At 45.2% G+C, this 22,285-nt stretch overlaps 1 long non-coding RNA gene across 1 annotated transcript; it reads right to left on the bottom strand.

Moving 5' to 3' along the window:
* Positions 1–952: 952 nt before the first annotated feature.
* On the bottom strand, positions 953–14,973 carry LOC146079493 (uncharacterized). Its single transcript, XR_014474565.1, has 3 exons — positions 14,051–14,973; positions 13,464–13,622; positions 953–3,741 (listed from the first exon to the last, which is right to left on the bottom strand). It is a non-coding gene; the product is annotated as an uncharacterized LOC146079493 (long non-coding RNA).
* Positions 14,974–22,285: the final 7,312 nt, after the last annotated feature.

The following is a 22,285-nucleotide window of genomic DNA, read 5'->3' on the forward strand; positions in this document are numbered from 1 at the left end:
AATACATTGCTATGCCCAGGGGTCTACACTGCTGCTATATATATATATATATATATATGTGTGTGTGTGTGTGTGTGTGTGTGTGTGTGTGTGTATATATTTATATATATTTGGTCTATAATACTTCAACTGACCCGGCATATACTGGGTCACCTAAGTGTCCATCTCCGTGCTTTGCTCCGCCCCACTTTGGAAACCCCCTTCTGAAAATCCTGCGTTTGCCCCTGCTATGAGAACAAGACAGTCATGTTTGTTTTCTACATTAAGTCATTATAATTTCTACCCCTAAAATGTAGCTTGGATGGTGCTTTTAGCCATAGCCGGAGGAAGAATGCAGAACAGTGCGGTCTCTGAATGCTTAGATCAGCAGTTCCTGTGTGGTGCAAGCTGCCATTCTCCCAGTAACATTACCCCACTAGGTGACATCACACACTCTGCAGGCTTTGCTCCAAACAACAAACCTGTTGTTGCTGGTGGTATTATTTCTGGCTCCTACAAAACAGAATACAGCTTTTCTTTCCATAGTAAACTACACGTTTAACAAGCTGCCTAACAATGCTGGTTCTGTTACCGGCCACATAACACATATTAAGTATTTACTCTCCAAATGTTCTCTTTTTTACATTGCCTCCTTTCAATCACTATATATGTTCCTGTAACTGCCAGCAAACATGCTATTAAAATCTAAAAAACAGTTATAAATGATTTATTTAGTTATCTGTTTTCTTTTTTCTTTGATATTCTATTTAGTTTCTGTACCTAAGAAAAGAAAATATATATGGCACGTGCATTCTTATCATAACAAACCACACGATTTATTATCTGACTTTTTTTTGTTTTTAATTGAGTAATTTTTTATTGATTTTTCGAAAAAACAAAGCAAAACATAAACAAAAAGAAAAAAAATTAATAAAATAAAATAGAAATATAAGAATCTCACAAAGAAAGCGGTTATATCATTGCAAATCCGTTTTTCTTTTAAGCAACTGATAATCAGTGGGTTGACTGTTAAATTTAAAAGAGCAACAGAAATATATGGTAAACTTGCCTGGTTTAGCATTCTTTTCTGTTGTCAACATTGGTGAAAACCATTAATCATTGTGTTATTTGACAAACTGCAAGATAGTAAATATACCCCCAAGTATTAGATTAACTTGCACATTTTAGATTTACTTCCTAAAAGTCGTTTAAGAAAACCCTCCGAACAACGTTCTCGAAATACAAAATTGCTCAGTGTTTTCTAGCTAAGAAAAAATCCATCAGCTCCTAATATCAGCATTGTTTCACTTGGGGAAGTGTTACGCCTTCAAAACAGATGAAGTGGACGAGTTGCCCAAAGCAACCAATCAGCTCCTTTCATTTTTGTAGCACAGCTTGTAAAATGTCAGTTATAAGTACAGATGTGCGGTTCGGTTCTCCAGAAAGCCAATCCCCTGAATTTTGTGGCTCCAAACAGTACAAAAACACGGTCCAGATCCTCCAAGGAGATTTAAATTCAGGATTTCAATTCAAATTTCAGGGTTTTTATTTTTATTTTATCAGTGTCAAACCTAACCAAAATCTGCCAAAACTAAGATACAATGATGAATTAGAGCCAAAACCAAAACATTGGGGTCCACACATCTCTAGTTGGTTTCATGTTGGCTTTAAGGAGATCTTGAGTATCTATGTGTCGGGTGAGGTGCCCAGGTTTATGTCATTACGCACCTTCCCAAGTAGCACAGTGCTGCAGGGGCTTGGCCATGGTGATAACATCATCATACCTTCACTGTAAAATTGTACCTGTTCCTGTGGGCTATAATGTTTGTGAGAATACCAGAAATGCATCAGAAGAGTTGGCTAGTGCAGACCTAATACTGTGTGTGATAGAAAAAATTGAAATCTGATCAAACTGAGGTGGTTATTCAGAGCTGGTTGCAGTTTGCGCAGGGTAAGGCTGCCACGCTCGCCAGGTCTCACCCAGCATTGTTCCCGCAAAAAATTGCGACACATCGCTAAAGTGCAATCGCTGCGCTCCACATCGAAGTGATCGTACATGACTGGCAGCTTCATGGCTGCGCAGCCTAACTGCGAGGGAAGGTGCACGGCCACCAAGTTTTGGATGGCAGCAGCTACAAGTGCCGTAATGCAGCAGCCGTGGCCCTCCCCAAGAGCGGCCTGGACACGCCTGCAGTTTCGGAGCCTCTCCTAGAAAGCACTGCATCCTGCCCCCGCAATGCTGCGTCATTGCACCATTGCCCCCATTATTGCCCCCTGTTGGAGCTTAAACTACGATCGCTAGGCAATCACAGTTAATAGTGTTCCCTCACGCTATCTGAGATTGTTGGACAATTGCCCCCAGGACTGAATCAGCCCTGAGTTTTAAATCTGCAGAACTTGCAATTGCTTGGCTACACATGGAGGGTAATTCAGACCTGATTGCTGCTGTGCATATTAGCAGCGACTAGTGAACAGACGGACGCTGCCCCGCTATAGTCAAATGCCGCCATGTGAATTAATGTGCTCGATGTGCGAATCGTTGTGTACTGCTAGCAAGGACTTCACAGCCGAGCAAATATGCCAAAATCCATTCGTAAGACCCACACCATCTAATGATTGTTACACTGGTCCCCACTCATCACAAGCTAGGAGTAGTCAGAGACTTACTCTGCGGCTGCGATGGATACAGGTATATCCGGCCAGAAGCTGACATAACACGCCCTCCTCTAAAATGCTTGGGTACACCTGCGATGTACTAGGCACGCCAAGTGTTTTTTCACACTGTAAAAAGATTTCTTCGCTAGGAGGTTTCACGCACATGCATTGCAACTGATACACAGACACAGTCTATCGATAATCGGAATTCGCACAGCAGCGATCAAGTCTGAATCAGGCCCATGGTCCAATGTTGGACCGGTTTGAAATGAATGAAATCTGCACGGTCAGCTTGTTAATGTTTACAGTGACTAACATTTGCCTGTATGACATAAGTACAGTTGTACCTAACTTGAAATGCATGGTAGAGCAAGTCATCTGTTGTAACACATGCACATGTTAAAGGGCATCTCTATGTATGTAAAAGTTCCTGTTAATCTAATCAAATGCCTAGATTTGTCCAGTCCACTAAACACACAATCAAATGTTTCAATGAAAGTTTTGAGGAATACTAAATAATAAAAACATAATGTAGTAGCTGAGTAGTACTGTATCTCTCTCCACTGTATCACTCTCCAAGGTTAGTACATTTCACATATCTCTGCACTTGCCCTGTTCTGCAAGCAAACTGAAGTCACCTGGAATATCACCAGAATTGTGTTTATTTCTACCAGCAGGCTATAAGAATAAATAGCTACACAAGCATGTGTGCCTGTATCAGTGCTATGCATGATGAATGAAGCACTTACGGGAGCTAAATATAGAGATTACTGATATTAGAACAGAGCAAACAGGCAAAGCCAGGCCAGTCAATCTGGTGTATGCAAGGCTGCATTTGTTCCTCTCCGTCCTGGTTAGTGGCCCCTGGCCACCTTTTAGATTAGTGCTGGTGCCTAATTGTGTCTCTCTATATAATTTGGCATGATGCCTGGTCTATATCTATGTACACAGTTGTTGTAAGGAAACAGATAATGGTCCAAGGACAAAATAAAGTCACGTATGTTACATCCAATGTCCATCATCCATTGTTAGTTTACTGTTTCTTGTCTCGTTGATCAGTCTTGACCAAGCTGTGTCGGAGATATTGTCCCAGTAGATATCTCACTCCTGTAACACATCATACAGTAGCTCTTGTATTAATGATTTAAAAAATACATTTTTTTGTCACCATCATCTACTACACATCAAAAACATCTTTAATGTTCAGTTCCGCTTTATATAATAATAAATGATTCACTGTGATCAAAATCTTTGCAATTTGTTTCGCAAGTTTGTTTATAATCATTACAATTGTAACATTCGAATGTTTTCCCGGCCGTAACAGAAGCTCTTACAGACTATTCATAACAGTAACCAATTAGGATTATTTATGAATGGACAAATATATGAGTCAGTAAAATGCTAAAGACCTCACATCCTACTTTTCTATGTCAAAATTGCATCCTTGCAAGTCAACCAGAACCTGCCCTGTGGATGGCGGTACACCGGCCCACCATTTGCACGGCGCATACATTCGCATGGCATGTGAATAGAAGATTTATATATATACACCCATTCACATGCCAGTGGGAACCTCCCACATATTCCGATGGTCAATGACCATCAAAAGATGTGGTGCGCACACACATATACAAAGTGACTCTCAGGTCACTTTTATATATGTGTATGTTCGCACTAAAATGGGCGGCCAGCTGACATCCGGTGATTACCATGGGATTGCACAGCATTTCCATGGGAACACCCACGAAACGCTGGGTGTTCCCATGGGTGGGTACCCCTGCCCATGGCCCCACACCTCCCCCGCCCACCGTCCCACCAATCTGTTCACCATGGGCGCACGCACCCAGCGCAGATGCTAAACATCGCCCCCGTGCAAACGCATATGCACTAACTAACAGGGCTCACTAAGCAGAAGTCGTTCGCTGCTTAGCTTGCTGAATTAGGTCCTTTATGTGCAGAACTCTGATCCTGACCCTGTTTAGCAGCCAACACTGCATTCAAGGCAATTTCTGGGGACAGCTTGCATCTATCTGCCTTCACAGTAACTAAACTGGGGATTTGGCCCCTGAGCCCATATTCCCAACCAATGAGACCACCCCTCATATCCCATGAATCCACACTCCCTTTTGCTGTCACATGGCTCCCCTGCATGTTCTGAGGAGGCCACGCTGGGCACCTATAAAGGTAGGGACACCACTGGTTCCACAACAGCTGAAGAGCCCAGGGCTGTCAGACCATGTTGAGCACAACTGCTTCACCAAAAGCCTCAACATGTTTTGCAACATGTTGCAACTAAAATACAGAAAAATATAGTAATTTATGACCTTGATTGTAGAGTAGACTCTGATGCATTGTGAAATGTACACACAATTGTTTTCTCAATAGACAATGTCCTTCTGTTTGTTATGACTAGACCTGACTGATTGTCGGAGCTCCCAAGCTGGGGCTCATTGCTAACAATAACACCAGCTCCTAAGGCTACTACAGGCTGCTACGGTTTAGTGGAAGTTAATGGATGTGATAGAAAATGTCCTCATTATTTTTAATATTTAGCAGAAGTTGACCCATACTGACATTATAAATGAAGCAAGCAAAACAATTGGCCCGATTATACCAATGCGCAATTGTCCAAAAACCACAGAATTTTTTGCAGAGCTGCGAATGCACACCTGGAAATTGCATGGCTGCGTAATGTGACGCCGAGCCGCTGCAACCCTTAATATGAGTGGTCTGCATTAGGAATGAGACGGTTCTGATCTCCAAGATCGGAGCCCCCTGAACATCACAATCTGAGAAGAGATCCTCAGAAGGCAAAACGTCATCATCCCTCTGTCAGATTCTCGTGGGGTTTTGGATCATATATATATATATATATATATATATATATCCTGCTGATTGGCTCCATTTTTTAACTCCAGCATTGGAGAGGGTAGAGAATGGACCTTTCACTGTCTTTCTGTGGGTGGCGTGGAGTGGGTGCTGGGTGATATCTTGGAGTGCTGTATTGGGGTGCAGTCCTGTGCTTTACAGGGTGTTGCTGTCCTCCTGTGCTGGCCTGTACTGTGTGAAGTGATGTTGGGCTGTGCTTGTACAGGGGGTGATGTACATGGTGTTGCTTTCCTCCTGTGCTGTCCTGTGCTGTACAGGGGTGCTGTCCTGTGTTATAAAGGGGTGCTGCCCCATGACAAAAAGGGGTTCTGATCCATGCTGTAAAGGGGTGCTACCCTGTGCTGTAAAGGGGTGTTGTACTGTGCTGTAAAGGGGTGCTGTCCCATGCTTCAAAGGGGTGCTGCTGTTCTGTGCTGTCCTGTGCTGTAATGGGCTGCTGTTGTCCCGTGCAGTACAGGGTTGCTGTCCTGTGCTGTAACGGGGTGCTGTCATGTGTGCTCTAAAAATAAAGGGGCGCTGCACTGTGTGCTGAGTAAATAAATGGGCACTGTGCTGTCCTGCCACGGGGTGCTGTCCTGTGTGCTGTCCTGTCCTGAAAAAATAAAGTGGTGCGATCATTTTGTGCTGATTAAATTAAGGTGCGCCGTCCTGTTGTGTAAAGGAGTGCTGTCAAGGTTCTACTGTCATGTGCTGTACAGGGGTGCTGTACTGTGTGCTGTAAAAAAGAAACATAAAGGTGCACTGTCCTGTGTGCTGTAAAAATAAAGGAGCGCTGCCCTGTGTGCTGAGAAAATAAAGGGGCGTTGTCATGTGCTGTAAATGGGTGATGCCTGTGCTGTAAAGGTCTGCTGTCCTGTGCTGTGAAGGAGTTCTGCCCTGTGTGCTGAAAAAATAAAGGGGTGCTGTCCTGTGAAATAAGGAACAACAATTTGTAGGAAAAAATAGTGAAATTCCATCAACATTGACTGCTAAGGCCGATGCTCAATGTCATAGAGGGAATGTAAAATCCAAGAAACTAAAATTAATAACCAAAAAAAAGTAAAATATCTGATGAGAAATGGAAAAGTTGGCAAAATGCTATTTATGGCACAAAGTGGCAAGAAAGGCTAGGGCCTTGGCCTGTGTTCATGACTAGTGGTTCAGCTTCTCATGCTGACGGAAGCCCTCCCGCTCAAAATATCCAAGTTGAGTCCAAGTGTGTAGTGAAGCGTTCCTGCAATAACATTGTGCCCACAAATTTTGTGCTTGCAAGCAGGGCGACCTTGCCCTGTACTGACCGCCCCCCACAGAATACCGCCAGAAGTCGCAGTTTTGCTAAATTTTGCTAAACTGAAACTAGCTCTGCATAATCCCCAATGCTTCCAATATTTTATATAGATTGTTATAATTATAGAAATATTGTCTTATTAGATATAAATACAATAAATAGTAATTAACTTGGTGAGCAGCAATGATGGAATTGTGGTTACCATTATCGCCTCATAGCTCTGAAGTCATGAATTAAATTCCTGACTATAGTCAATGAAAAGTTTGTGTGCTCTTTCCATGCTTAAATGGGCTTCCTGCAGTGCCTTACAATTGTGTAGTATATATATATATATATATATATATATATATATATATATATATATGTCAAAAGTAATAGGCTTGGCACTCTGGAGACGAAGGCAATTACCTGATGGGTGTCATCTTACCAATAGTTAAACATACTGATGTCTAGGAAGATAGACCAAACGGCACTCCACTTTTTAAAAAAAACACTATTATGTATTAGCAGCAGTATAAAGCAAAACATTGGCCATAACATCAACGTTTCATGGCTATAACAGCAATTTCATCAGGACGGCAGCATGAAAGAATAAAATGCAGGTGCAGAAAAGAATAACGTTTTAACATGGGCGTTTATGATGGGACCCGGCCATAGACGCATATGTTAATTCATAACATGTGCATCAATGGAGCCCCGCACAGCATATCAGGTTGCAGAGCTTCCCCCGGCCCCCGCCCCTGATAGGCTGAGGGAAGCCCCATTGACTAACGTCAATGGGGCTTCCCTTATTCTCGATGAGGAGGCGCAAGTGTCAACACACAATGCACCTCAGGTCCGTTTGCTGTTGCGGTTTTTTTTGGTTTGTTATTTTTTAACCCTCTGGATGCTTATTTGGACCGTAGAGGACAGATCTACACTTGATGGATTGTAAGTATAATTATTTTATACAGGTACACTTTTGGATTTTCTACTGGACAAGGAGACTATAGAAACCAAGATAGGTAAGTATGTATGTGTGTGGTAGGTAATAAAGTTGTATTTTATTATGTGTTTGGGTCACTTATTTAGGTATTGGCTTTGTAGTGGTTCTCTAATTCCCAGCATGCAGGGGGAGGCTTGCTGGCCCTAGTAGTTCTACTACAAAATCCAATATCTTTTTTAACACTTAAATGTAACTCTTTATTTACCATCAACCTGGCGTCAACCGCCCATGGATGCCAGGGACAGCCATGGATGTCATCCCAAGCCAGGGGTGCCCTGGAGTGGGGACCCCTTTATTGGGGGTCTCCACTCCCCCAGAGACCCGGACAGGGCTGACCAGCCAGGGTGTCATGTTTTGGAAAGTGAACTGTGTAGTGTATTACACCGCTGGCTGTTGGACCTCGGTACTGGTTATAAACATATAGGGACCCCAATTTTTCCCCCATATTTTTGTAACCAGAACCGGTCAAAGAGCCCAGTGCTAGCTTCTTGAATATAGGAGGACCCTATTTATTTTTTTCTTTTTGTTTTTTATTCAGGAAACCGGGAGGGGGGAAATCCACACCATTTTTATTAAATTATTTATAAATTTTTCTAGTTTTTACATAGAGAAGCCTGTGTGGATCTGATTGACTGACTGAGTTCTATCGATGGTGAACTCATTTGCACACCCGAATTCAGATGAAATTGCCATTCATAAAAACGGCAAATCAGCTGAATTTGGCTGATAGTAATTCAGCCAAACGGCTGATAATGGCTGTAGTTAAGATCAAATGGGTTTGGATGGGTGTATTTGGGTGTATTTGTACCCATTTGATCTTAGTATATTTCCTCCTCCTGTTTCAAATCCAAATCTCTGGACATTTTATATCTCCACTAAATAAAACATGGTTTTGCCATGGTGTGATGTTTCTTGTTCTCTTTTGCTTTGCTCACAACAAGTGGCCATTGCAAAGAAAATGCTGCAGCGCAGTTCAAAACTAGAAAAAGGGGAGCTGGACAACATTGCAAATCCCACCTCCAAATGTTGCCCAACATCCCCAGGAGTTAGTGTGCGTTGGCGTGGAGTTGATTTTATAAAGTGTGGCGAGCGCAGCGAGCCACCGAGCCCGAAGCGGACGCGTATACCTGTGAAGTTAGGCGCGTCCCCTCGCGGGGCTCGCTGCGCTCGCCACGCTTCGGGCTCGGTGGCTCGATGCGCTCGCCACACTTTATAAAATTAACTCCACGCCGACGTGGATAGTGGGGGTATGAAAAGTTCGGAGGACGCGTACCGCTGCGCTCGCCACGCTTTGCGTTGGCGTTCATAGTGGGGGGCCATTAACAATGTGGGGGCATTTCACATACTAATTACCTATCATGGTGGGTATACAATTAAAAATCGGGTCTGTGGTGGCCATTTAACATGGGAATCAATGGGAAATCGCGTCGCATCGCATTGCATTGCATGCCATGGTAATGGCATGCGATGCAACGCAACTTTAAAATTGTATACCCGGGAGAAGGCTGAAATCGGGTCCATCGCATGCCATCGCATACCTTAATTAGTGGTATGCGATGCGATGCGACGGGCGCCGGGATAATACACAAGTACCTGAAACCATTTTGTGTGTCCAAGCATTTTTATTCCTATCAAAGAACAGCAAAGTTGTGGGCAGGTCCAGGTGATTTCATTATGCCATGCGGTAGAAGCTTAATGCCCCTTTAAGAACATTTTTGATGACCATGATATCTTTATGGGGCCACTTGGGATCTGCTGCACCCTAGACAGACACCTTGGTTGCCTTGTGGAAAATATCCAGTAATGTACTGCATATTACTGTGTGCTTTCCCATTATGACTGGGCGGGGGCGTCCTCCACGGTTTGTCCGGTCGGGGCTGATGCGATGTGCTCGCTCTGTGGCCTAAAGCCCCTTTAAGGTCAAGAGCTAATTGCTCAGGGATACCAGTGGATAGGAGATCTAGTAGCTCATGTCCTTTAATCGACTCAGGGATGCCCACCACCCGATTAGATTGTTTCGATTACTCCTGTTTTCTAGGTCGTCAATTTTCTCAGTTAGGGCCATGATGTCTTTGACCTTAGAGTCCATGACATGTTGAGCGGCCTGGAGGTCGTCCCCCAGGGAGGAAAGTTTTTGTTCAACTGTATCTTAACGGTTGGAATGGGAATGGTCGGATAATTGAGTGAGGGTGGAATCAATGGCTCCCTTAATACCAGCCAATTTTTCATCTAGCAAATGGCCAATGACTGTGGCTATGTCAGCAGGCTTCATTTTGGGAGGTTTTGGCTTAGATGTAGATTTAAACTTGTGTCTGGACACAGATCTCATGGTGGAGCAGTCTAAATCTGACGAGTAACCACACATGGTGTCATTAGGGGGGGACCAGGGCTGGGTCCACACGGGACATGGAGACAGGTACCAGAAACTTTTTCATATATGGTCTCCACTAAGGTAGATCAAGTATTGCAGGTTAACAAAGGGAATTCCTTATAAGGTCTACATGTGTGTAATGAAAAGATGCAGGTCACAAGTAAATGGTTATATGAAACAAAAAGAGTAGCAGACCGTCAGGGCATATTTGGATAGTGAAAAGTCACATTATAGCGTCATCGAACATAACAAAATAGAAGTAGGAACCAATAGTGGTAATTTAACTACCGGTAGAATAATGTAAAGTCACAAACAGCACTTTGCCATAATCATGGGAAAGAGATGATGTAGAAAAAAAAGCTGTGTGAATTGAGGGGGAGACGCGGCCTTGAAAAGGAATTATAGAGAAAAGGCAGCAATGTAGGCCCAGAATACCTGAGAGGTATAGATGGCAAGTAAGAAGGTTCAGGCTGTCATGGGTACCTGGCTGTATTTTCACACAGAAGGGACAGTCCAATATGGAGCAGGAGCTGCAGCAGCAGGGGGCCTTCAGCAGCAGGGAGGTCAGTAGCCCAGGTCTGTTCCAGAGAGGGGCTCACAGGTGCCCAGTGTAGCATTGGTAGGTGGAAGTAGAAGGAGGAGGCTGGGGGTGAGTGACTTCTGGCACCTGTGATCCGGATAGGGCCTCCACGGGCGCCGCAAAAATTGAGGTGCTGACTTCGACTGGTGGAGTATGCCGCAATCTATATGCAGGTCTGGCAGTCACCCAGGGTCTGCATCCAGCCTCCCCCATGCCCCCGACAGCGTCCCTGAGCAGCAGAGGTGAGGGGAAGGTGAGCGGCAGCTAGAGGTGGTGTGTGGAAGCAGGCTTCCCTAGGTGCCGCAAAACTACAGGTCCCAGCTTCCATCTGCCTACCAGGCTGCAACTTGCGAGAGGGAGCACCCGCTCACTGCAGCTCCGCCAATGGCAACCGCAGGTGCCAGAGGGTAACCCCATGGGTAGAAGAGCTGATGGAGGGTCTCTGTGGACATGGAAAGGGGGTTCCAGGGCCGGAAGAGCGTGGGCTCCAGGAAGTGCCACTATGTGCTTTCCCAACCCCCCAAGACCGCAGCAGAGGTAATCTCTGGCAGACGGATCCCAAAGGTGGCCATTCACCTACAGATTTATTGTCAGATCTGGCTGGTTGGAACAAAAATCTGGTAATATCTGAATAACAGTTTAGCAGCTTTCAGCATTTCCAAGCAAATGGTCAAAAGTCATTTGCTCTGATCCGTTACCAGGTTTTTTTTTCCAACCAGCCAGATCTGACAATAAATCTGTAGGTGTATGGCCAGCTTTACTCTTCTACTCAGTGAGGAGGCAGGGCCACTGCATGGGGTATAACCACAGCAGAACAGGAGACAATGAAGGAATGTGCCCCCTCCAGACAGGGGCGGATTGGGGACTAAAAGTGGCCCTGGAAAATATCTGGAAGTGGCCTCACGTGGGCAGCACCAAATCAACAATTGGTGGAGCTTAATTGCAAGGGGTGTGTCCTAGCATGGAAAAAGGCGTGCCCATTACACATTATGCCCAGGTACTGCCCATTACATATTATGCCACACACCATAATGCCCATTACACATTATACCACACACTGTGATGCCCATTACACATTGTACCACAAACCTTAATCGCCATTACACATTGTGCCACACACGGTTATGCCATTACACATTGTAACACACACCCTAATGCCCAGAACACAGTATACTACACACCTTAATGCACATTACACATTATACCACAAACCGTAATGCCTAGCACACGTTATACCACATACAGCAATGCCCAGTACACATACTGTAATGCCAAGTACATGTAATACCACACACCGTAATGCCCATTACATATTATGCCAGGAGTTTCATGGCAAAAGATGCATCTTCTCCTGGTGGAACCAGTGTTCCTGCAGTAGCATAATTATACATTTTGCACCCCACCCCCATGGCATTTTAGAGCCTCTTACATACAAACACAAAAAGCCCTGTGAGGTGCTGCTTATGCTCATAATGCCCCCTGCAGTGCCGCTTACACATATAATGCCCCCTGTAGTGTCATTTACACACAATGCACCTTGTAGTGCTGATTACATGCATAATGCCCCTGTGAGGTGCTGCCAAGTGAAATGCAGCCAAGACACCTGCGCATGTGCCCAAGTCCCTGACAGTCCAAATCTTGTCAAGTACGGTCTGTACACTTTTCATGTATTATGAGAGTAGCAAGAGAGAAAAGGTGACAGACCTAGAAAGGGGGATGAGCAAAAGGGAAGAGGGGATGCGAGCAAGAGAGAATGTCAGGGAGGGAGGGAGAGAGAAAAGGTAGCAAGAGGGTTAGAGCAGCAGGGAGTGGATGTCAGTGAGAGAAATGTGGAGAGATTTATTAATATACATCACCGCCCCTCGCCACGATGCTACCGCATATGTACTAACATATGCGGCTAGCATCGGGGTGCGGTTACGGAGACCCCCCAGATACCTGTAATGTGGTGTGCGTCAAATCCCAGCGGCTGTCAATGTCCCTGGCGTCTTCTCCTCCCCCCTGCAGCCGGATGTCCTCCCGGCTGTGACACCTGCTGGTAGAGGAGGAGATCGATGGAGGACAGGAGGGGGGGTCGTGCGGACGGCGGGCAGCGATAGAAGCCCATAGGCTTCTATAGGGTATCGCCACCCAGAGGTGCCGATACCCTGCCCGGCGGAGACGGGGCGGCCGGGTAATGTTACATAGGAAAATGTGGTAGGAACATTTCAGTGAGTAAAAGACAGTGGCAGAGAGCTAGAAAGAGTAAAAAAAAAGAGATGAGAGAGTGTGTCTGGGGGAGATAGGCGGGGAAGCAGGGGTTTGAAAGGCTTCAGACATGCATTACTTTGTACCGGGTATGGGTAAAAACCGGACCAGGACAAAACCCCTGGGAGGTGTCCTGTCCGGGGGGGGCTGACTGTGACACCTGTCACCAGGAAGAGGAGGAGAATAAAGCCTCCCTGTTTGGTCCGGGCATGTAGCAAAAACTGGACAGTCCGGAACACACGAGGAGGCTGTAATCTCCTCTCCCCCATGTTCCTGGTGATAGCTATCACAGGGACACCCCCCCCCCCCCCCCCCCCCCCCCCCGACAAGACACCACCCGGACCGGACCCATACAAGCTCCGGACTGCAGATTTTTATATCCTGAGTCTAGTTTGGGTCCGGTTTTTGCATAGTCCCCTTTGTACCTCCTAAAAATCCCCCCTCCCCCTACAGGTTTCATTGTGTGTGTGCGGTGCTGTCTACCTCTTACCTGTCCTGAAGCAGTGGTGACTGGTCTTTAGTTCAGGGTGGAGTGCAGGGTCGTCACTGCCGGGTATTCCGCCTCGCAAGCGCCGGTGGGAGCGGTCCTGAAGAGCATGGGACTTCAGCAGTGCCACTGATGGGGGACCATACGCCGTCGGTGCTGCCGCTAACCAGGAAAACATGTAATATTTCAGTGCAGCTGACTGGGATCATAGGACCAATGAGGATAGTGAGAGAAAGCGCAGGGGAGGGAGCGATAGAGAGTGAAGGGGAGATAGTAAGAGAGAACACAGGGGAGAGAGATAGCGAACACAGGGGAAAGAGAGAGGCTTCAGGGGAGATAGGGAGGGGGACAGCAGGGGAGGTGAAGATAGTGAAAGAGACCGCAGGGCAGAGGGAGAGAGATACCGCATAGGAGATGGTGAGAGAGAAAGTCTGGGAGAGACTGAGAGAGGCCACATAGGAGTTAATGAAAGAGACAGCAGGGGAGAGGAGGAGAGTGAGAGAGACAGCAGGAGAGAGTGAGAGACCGCAGGGGAGACATTGAAAGCAACAAGTGAGAGCTAGACTGCAGGGGTCAGGGTCCAGGAGTACCTCTGTGTTATGCTGTGCTCTGTTGTTGATGTCAGATCCAGCCTTGCCTTATCCCTCCTGTGCGGTGCTGGGGAAGCAGGGAGGACCAGGATCACAATAGAAGACGAGAGGAAAAGAGTTGGGGAGTTGGGGGCGGGGCTTCCTGTGAGCTCGGGCAGGAAGCTGATCGAGTGTAGGGGGGGGAGTTGATGAGTCACTGTGCTGTGCTGCTGGCCTCCTTATGTGCAGAGTGCAGACTGTCAGCCCAGCTGAGCTCTGACACACAGAGCTAAGAACTGCCGCGCACACAAGCAGTCTCCATCACATTGTGATAAGGCTGCCTATGCGCAGCTGCACAGCCTTATCACAGACTGGTAATAAATGTGGACCTACAGGACTTCTGTAGCCCCCCTGAAGGTTCCAGTTTACAGCAGATTCAGACTGTGATACAGCCACGCTGCTTCGCATAGGCAGCCTTATCACCCTGTGGACGTATCCTGTGGTGACTCATGTGCCTGCGGCTGCTGATGGTGAGTCGACTCTGATTGCAGCCGCAGGTGGCAGAAACTACTGGAGTCTGGACTTCCAGTATAATCACGAAGGAGGGACTAGGAGACTACAATGCTGCTGCCCGCAGCACAGCCAGTGCGCTGCAGCATCCAGCCCCAGGCTGTCAGACGCTGATAGGTTAGTGTGACCCCAAATGCTTCCACTTCATATACTGGCACCAGCCTGCCACTGACCACAGGAGACCGGGCTAATTTATGAAGCATTCAGCCCTGTCTCCGACCTGCAGTGTCCCCAGCTAAATTGTGTGGGTGACGTTACACCCGCGAGTGGGTGGAGCCTTTCCAATTTTCGGCCTCACCTTCCTCCGGCCTCCCGGGAAACTTCCCGGTGACTTAAATGGCCAATCCGCCCCTGCCTCCAGAGCTGGGGCCCTACAGCAGCTGACTTCATTGCCTCTGGCAGTTTTGCCCCTGATAGTTGGCTATGTAGCTGTCTGCATCCCACACAAAACCTAATCACATGAACTGCTGCCTGAGTGGGTCTAGTGCTATAATTTTTCCTTGGTGATCGGTACCCCATAAGCCTGCCTGAACTAGAAACTGAATATAAAGGTGCATACACAGGATGAGATATTGGCTATGCATGATTTTGACTATGTGATTTCCCTTGAACTCTCCAGAGCCCAGAACCATACAATCTTGACTATATTTATTTGAAATTTTGACTATTTTTACTTAAAATTGGCTTGCTTGCACAGTCTATTACTTCTCGCGATGCCGATCACAAGGGGACGCACATCGGCATCACAAGCTTTATACACCCTGTGTGATTTGTGTTAACTTTTCTTCCAATATTGACAATATAGTCAAAATCTGAAGCTCAAATTGCACTGTATGTATGCACTTTAATATCCCTATAGGAACAAAAAGTGAGTATTTGTCCACATACCCTAATCTAACCCTCACCCTTAAACCTAATTCCTAATACCCTAACCCTCAACCTTAATCATGTACTGAGGCTTGAGGAAAATAACTCTGTACTGAATTAAGAAGAGGATTCTTCAAAACTGGCAACATTTTTGGCCACTAAGGGAATCCTATAGATATGACTTACTCAAGTCAGTAGATACAAGTCAGATAGGTTGAACTCGATGGACTAACGTATTTTTTCAATTTGAATTACTATGTAACTATGTTACTATGTTAATCCTACTACCCTAACTCCTGACCCTAATAATCGAACACTAATAGCCTGACCCCTAATCCAACTATAAACCCTAATATCCACACTCTAAATGGGCAGACTAGATGGGCCAAATCATTGTTATCTGTCATGGAATACTACATTTATACGTTACATGGTTTATAAATATTGCTGCAAATAAGCAACAGGGTGGCAGTAACCAGTGGCTTGGTGTCGCTGTTGGCTATATAGAGTAGATGATAGTAGCACAGGTAGGGAAAGAAAAGCACATGAGGGAAGAAGGCCCTGGTTGTGGGATCTTACATTGTAAACCGGAGGAGAAGAAAGACAGTGGTGATTAAATGGAGGAAGGGAGGCTCATCCCTCTCCTTCATACAAAAATGTCAACACCTATTATAAAACGGCTGCTTTCATCTCAAAAATATTTCCAGGATCAGACCCTTTCTCACCCAATATGCTACAACAACCCTTATAAACTCTCTGGTCTTCTCCAGACTAAACTAGAGTAATCTCCTCTTATGTGACATCCCTGACAACAGGGGCCATGAACTTTGGTTGGGGCAGTAACATAGTGGTCTCTACTTTGTCTGTGACGGGGCCCCTTCTCTTAGTTCTTTCTGGGTGTGCACTGCCTTTACTTCAGTTAGCAGTGAATGGGAAAAAATGTACAGTGGTCTATTAACTAGAGGCAGTGTATGGCTGTGATCAATAGTGCTGATAGGTGACGGGACTCGTCTATCAGCTGGCACATAAAAGGTCATCCCTGCCCCCTAAGTAAAGGGCAGGTCCCACAGGCAGTGGGGTCCCCCCTGTTCTCTGCACTCGGCCATTCATCTGACATTGCTCAAAATGGTCTGAGCGGGGCAGAGGACAACTCATTGCTGGTCTGGGCAGAAGTGGGCCCCTTAGTCCTCAGCAATGCACCTGCTGCACCAATGGTAGTTCCACCTCTGGAAAGGCAGATATGAGTATCATCAGCATAGAGATATTATTAAGTTTAAAAATACAGTAGGAACATAAAAATATATTATATAATTTTAGCTGATTTTCTAAATTGTTAAAAAAAGATTTCAGATCCATAACATGTTGAGAGTGCGTTTGGCACAACCAAAACCAATACACAAACTTAATACAGATTGAAAACCAAAACCTAATCCCGGGAGTCTTTGCACATCTCTATAATTAATAATGCATTATATCTGGTGTAATACTTCTTGTTTACTTGATGACACAGGCCCTTATTCTGGTTGGTGCAGTAATATCCGCGTACGTTCGTGCCGCCGATGTTTTGTGTCTGCGCATGTGCACTACGAACAGGGGGTGGAGAGGGGTGTGAAGGGCTGTTTGGGCTCATTACCATATGTTTACACCCCGCGTTTCATGGGCGTTCCCATGCAAACGCTGGGCGTACGTATGGTAATGCGGCCGTGACGCGCGTGCAGGGGGCGGACATATGACATTGCCGGATGTCAGCTGCCCGCCCAGATCCCTGCTTTTGCACGGAGAAATGCCCGTGTGGTCTGAGGTTGCGGGAGCTGCCTGGCCACTCGGTCCTGCATTCGATGGTCTGCGACCATCGAATGATGGGGGAGGTTCCCTGAGATGGAGGAGGTGTATTCATGAGAAATACACGTGCGGTCCGTTCGGACAGCTTCTTACCGCGTTCGGACAGAGTTGGCGATCCGTATGGAAGGCGGGGTTTAAGACGCACGGTGCTGGCCGCATATTCGGATCCGGCCGCACTGATCAGAATAAGGGCCAAGGAGAGGAGCTAATTTACAAGTTTTATTTAAAAGTGATTATTATTTTATTATCTGTAAGTTATAAGGAATTTTACACTATTATTGATTTACAACCATTTGAAACCCAGCTATGAAATGTTCTGGAAACATGCATAGAAGATATGTTCTCCCATTGGGTTGCTTCTTCCATAAGTTTCTTCCAATCGGGAATGTTAAAGAATGTACACTTATGTACCATTTTAAAGGTCTGTGGTATGATTTGTTGACAGCATGTAATCAGTCGTGAGATACTTAGCATATTGACATGGACCATGTCAACATTTTTAGGTCTACATCAGTGGTTCACAACCCTGGTCCTCAAATAGCCCAAAACAGATCAAGTTTTCCGGGTCACCTATGGATTTTTAAAATGTGACAGTTGGTTATTATTTATTTATTATCAGTTTCTTATATAGCGCATACCTTTTACGCAGCGCTTTACAGAGAATATTTGATCATTCACATCAGTCCCTGCCCCAGTGGAGCTTACAATCTATATTCCCTACCACATGTACACGCACACACAAATTAGGGTTAATTTTTTGTTGGAAGCCAATTAACCTATCTGTATATTTTTGGATTGTGGGAGGAAACCCTGAGTACCCGGAGTAAACCCACGCAAGCACGGGGAGAATATACAAACTCCACACAGTTAGAGCCATGGTGGGGATCGAACCCATGACCTCAGTGCTGTGAGGCAGTAATGCTAACCATTACACCATCCGTGGTTATACACAGTTCATTGGCTGGGTGATATGGAAATCGTCACTTGTTAGGTATACTTGAGGACCAGGGTTGGGAACCATTGGCCTACATATATGACATGTCTAAACCGCCTCTGGAGGTCTTACCTTCTCCCAGTGGCTGCAGCTGCTCCAGCTTCTTCTTCTGGATCCCGACAGTCACATGCAGTGCAGTTCCAGGTCAGACCTTTGATGCTGCAGCCTGTGAGTATTGAAGTATTGAAGCCCCTCCACATAACTGTAATATCTACCCCTAATCCTACCCTGTCTAATTCTAACCTCTGACCCCTGCAGCCTTACCCTAAGACTTTGGTTTTAACATTATGAATGTCAACATGGTTGCTGTCCATCATCTGATCAGATACTGCTGTATAGATTCTTCATTCCAGAAGCTCAAGATAAACACTTTAAATTGTAAATTCCATTTTTACACATTCTATACTTTCCCCACCAGAGCAGGTATTGAGGCTTTGACTCATTGGGGTTGGTCCTATTATATGCAGAGGGTGCAAGGTAGCATTGATGCAGCAATGCAGTTGAAGCAGCCAGGAACATCACCCGACCCTGCACCTTTTACTATCTGAATTTGCACAAAACTGCCTGCTGCTCACACTTTTATGCAATGTGGATGCCGTAAAATGCGCCTGCTGTTGCGATAATTCACATCAGCAAAATCATGGGGCTAACAGGATCGACCCCATTTAACCAATGGGAATAGCAAACTTAAAAAGGGACAGTGATATTTTAATAATATAATATAGCTGTTGTTGCATATGCTTGGTTAGAGTTGTTAAATCTTGTTAAACAGGAAGCAGGTTTTAAGGCAAAGGGTTCCTTGCAGTTCACACTGCAGCCTAACAAGATGCACAATTGGCAGAGACTTACAGGAAGCATTTAATTAGATACGGAAGCCTCTAGCCTCCATGACCTTGTTACATTTTGTCTACAGAACAAAGCATTCTCCACAAGTGACATTGCTAATTTATTTCATTTTTTAGGGGAAAGGTTTGAGGATTTTATTGAGTGTACACTAGGATTGTGTGAATGGGCAGTAAATGCGCACTGTATATGAACAGTTCAGCAGAATTCCAATGACATATTTATGAGCCTTGTATCAGTTCTCTTTACTGATAACAGCTGCCTATTAAAAGTATGAAAAGTCACCTACTTGTGTATATAAAAGATGTCAAATAAATAACCTGAAACATAAGGTGAAGAAAACCATAGAGTAAATACTGGATTTCCAAAAAGCATCATAAAAAATGTGACCTCATGCTATTGCTGGAAAAAACCACAGGCACAAATAATATTTAACACCAGTAAAAATCTAACAAAAAGCCTAAATGTCAGTTATGCAAAGTGAGATTAGTCCTGCAATATAAACAGAGGCCAAATAAAACAGTGGGGAACACCTAAAAAAAAGTCTGTAATTAGGACAAAAAACCAGAAAAAATTAAAGGAAAAATGTTTCCATGCTTATATATATTAATAATAATATTATTATTTTTAACAGTTTCTTATATAGCGCACGCATATTCTGCAGCGCTTTATAGAGAATATTTGGGCACTCACATCAGTCCCTGCCCCAGTGGAGCTTACAATCTATATTCCCTACCACATGTACACACACACACAGACATTCTAGGGTTAATTTGTTGGGAGCCAATTATCCTACCAGTATATTTTTGGATTGTGGAGGAAACCTGAGTACCCGGAGGAAACCCACGCAAGTATGGGGAGAATATACAAACTCTGCACATTTAGGCCCATGGTAGGAATTGAACCCATGACCTTGGTGCTGTGAGGCAGTAATGCTTACCAATGGGCAGTACGTATGGTGTAATGGTTAGCATTACTGCCTCACAGTACTGAGGTCATGGGTGCCCCTAGAGGTGGTGCACCAGTGGTACACAGCTGGAACCACCACTGGCGCACACCTATTATTCAGTGGCATGCCCGGAAATTTCTCAGGCAGTGCAGCTCAGCCCGAGAAATTTCCGGGCATACCACAGAAGTAGTTAATAATTATTTAATAACAGTTACTTATATAGTGTAGAAAATTCTGTTTTGCTTTACAATTGGAAAGATAAAGTAATAAAACAAACCTGGTAGGTACAGAGAGTCATAGAGGTAGGAAGTCCTGCACTCGTGAATGAGTGCGAATAATGAGTGTGGATGAGAGATGTAAATCTTGTGAAGGACAAAAAAAGGTCAGTTTGGGAGATATTTTGAGATAAGCGTGGAGATGTACATTGGTGTATTTTGCTTTATGGCCTTCTGTGTAAGTAAAAATATTTTATATTGAATATGGTCGAATACAGATAGCCAATGAAGGGACTGACAGAGCAGATTTGCAGACGATCAATGTCTACTGAGGAAGATCGGCCTTGTAGCTGCATTCAGGATGGATTGTAGCGGTGAGAGTCTCTTTTGGTAACACCAGCATAAAGACTATTGCGGTAATCTTGGGGTTATTTTGGAGTTAGAGGCTTGAGCAGAGATGACAATTAGGAAATATGTATGATTTGCAATCTCCAGGACATTTCTATGGTAGATACTATTTTATGTGAGGTAGTCACATGGAGTAAGAGATTTGCACCACTGATGTTCACATTTCTGTGAAAGTTTTTGTAGGTGTCTTGTTAATTTAGAGTGCCACGGTTGATATATACGCCTATGTAGAGTGTGATGGGTAGCTGGAGCTATTTAATCAAAGGTCAGAGTGTAGTTCAGGTGTGATACAGCCGTCTCAGGATGAAGTGAATGCAGAAATAGGTGAGAGCAGTTGCTGCAGAGAGGTGGAAACTTCTTGAAAATGAATTGTGTTAATATTTCTGAGGGTTTGAGGAGGATTGGAGGACATCAATGCCAATGGTGACATAGCTTTACACCTTTATCACCTTACACAGGGTAATCAACTTGTTAAGGAGTATAGCTCTGAATTTTTGAGGTGCACACCTGATTCTGCCTAGAATATTCCAGTTCTGTGCAGGTGAGACATGCCATTACCTATGGAATGAGAGTGGATCACCTTGGTTTAAAGTTGAATGTTCAGTCTATTGTGGTGCTGTTGCCAATTTTATGGACTATCTAGTAACAAGTCTTTTTTTCATGATTGGAGTAAAGATGGCTAACCTATGACACACGTTTCACTCGTGACACACCAAGGCACTTTGACTGACACGCAGACACAGGTCCGTCTGACCAACTGGTGCAGAGAGTGAACACCAGGGAGTGCTCAAGGGAAGCGGCTAAGCCAACATGCATGGTGCACCGCCAACGGGAAGGGGACAGAGGGGGGCTTCGCCTGTCTGCTAGAGGGAGCAGATGTGTACAAAGCTAGCTCCCGCTCTCCTATAGTCCACCCCTGCTGCTGTAGTCAGGCCTGTGGAAGCACTGGCTGGGGATTTAAGACCCGCCTGCCGCTGAGTCCTGGCACCTGACCCAGAGGATCGACAGAGGCTACCAGAGGAGCTTTTGGCAAGGTGAGGACTGGGCTCCGGCATCTTGCTGCTGCTGCAGCCCTTTTGAAAGGGGGGACCCTGCTCTTTCTGTCCAGGAGACCCACAGATTACCCTCCCTGGGAAACTTCCCACACATGGGCTCTATTGAAAACTCTGCAGGCTCCGAATGCCACACTATTCAGTGCTTCTATTGGCACTGGTAGCTGCCTTTTTGACAGACACTGTATTAGTGCAGCCTTCTTAAATTATATCTTGCTCTTTCATATTTATAATGGGCACCACAGTGTGTGGCATATGTATAATGGGCATCACGGTGTGTGGCATATGTATAATGTGCATCCCGGTGTGTGGCATATGTATAATGGGCTTCCCGGTGTGTGGCATATGTATAATGGAGCATCACGGTGTGTGGCATATGTATAATGGGCATCCCGGTGTGTGGCATATGTATAATGGAGCATCACGGTGTGTGGCATATGTATAATGGAGCATCACGGTGTGTGGCATATGTATAATGGAGCATCATGGTGTGTGACGTATGTATAATGGGCATCA

This window comes from Crinia signifera, chromosome 5 (genome assembly GCF_055691185.1).
Source record: "Crinia signifera chromosome 5, ASM5569118v1, whole genome shotgun sequence".
Taxonomy (NCBI): Eukaryota; Metazoa; Chordata; class Amphibia; order Anura; family Myobatrachidae; genus Crinia; species Crinia signifera.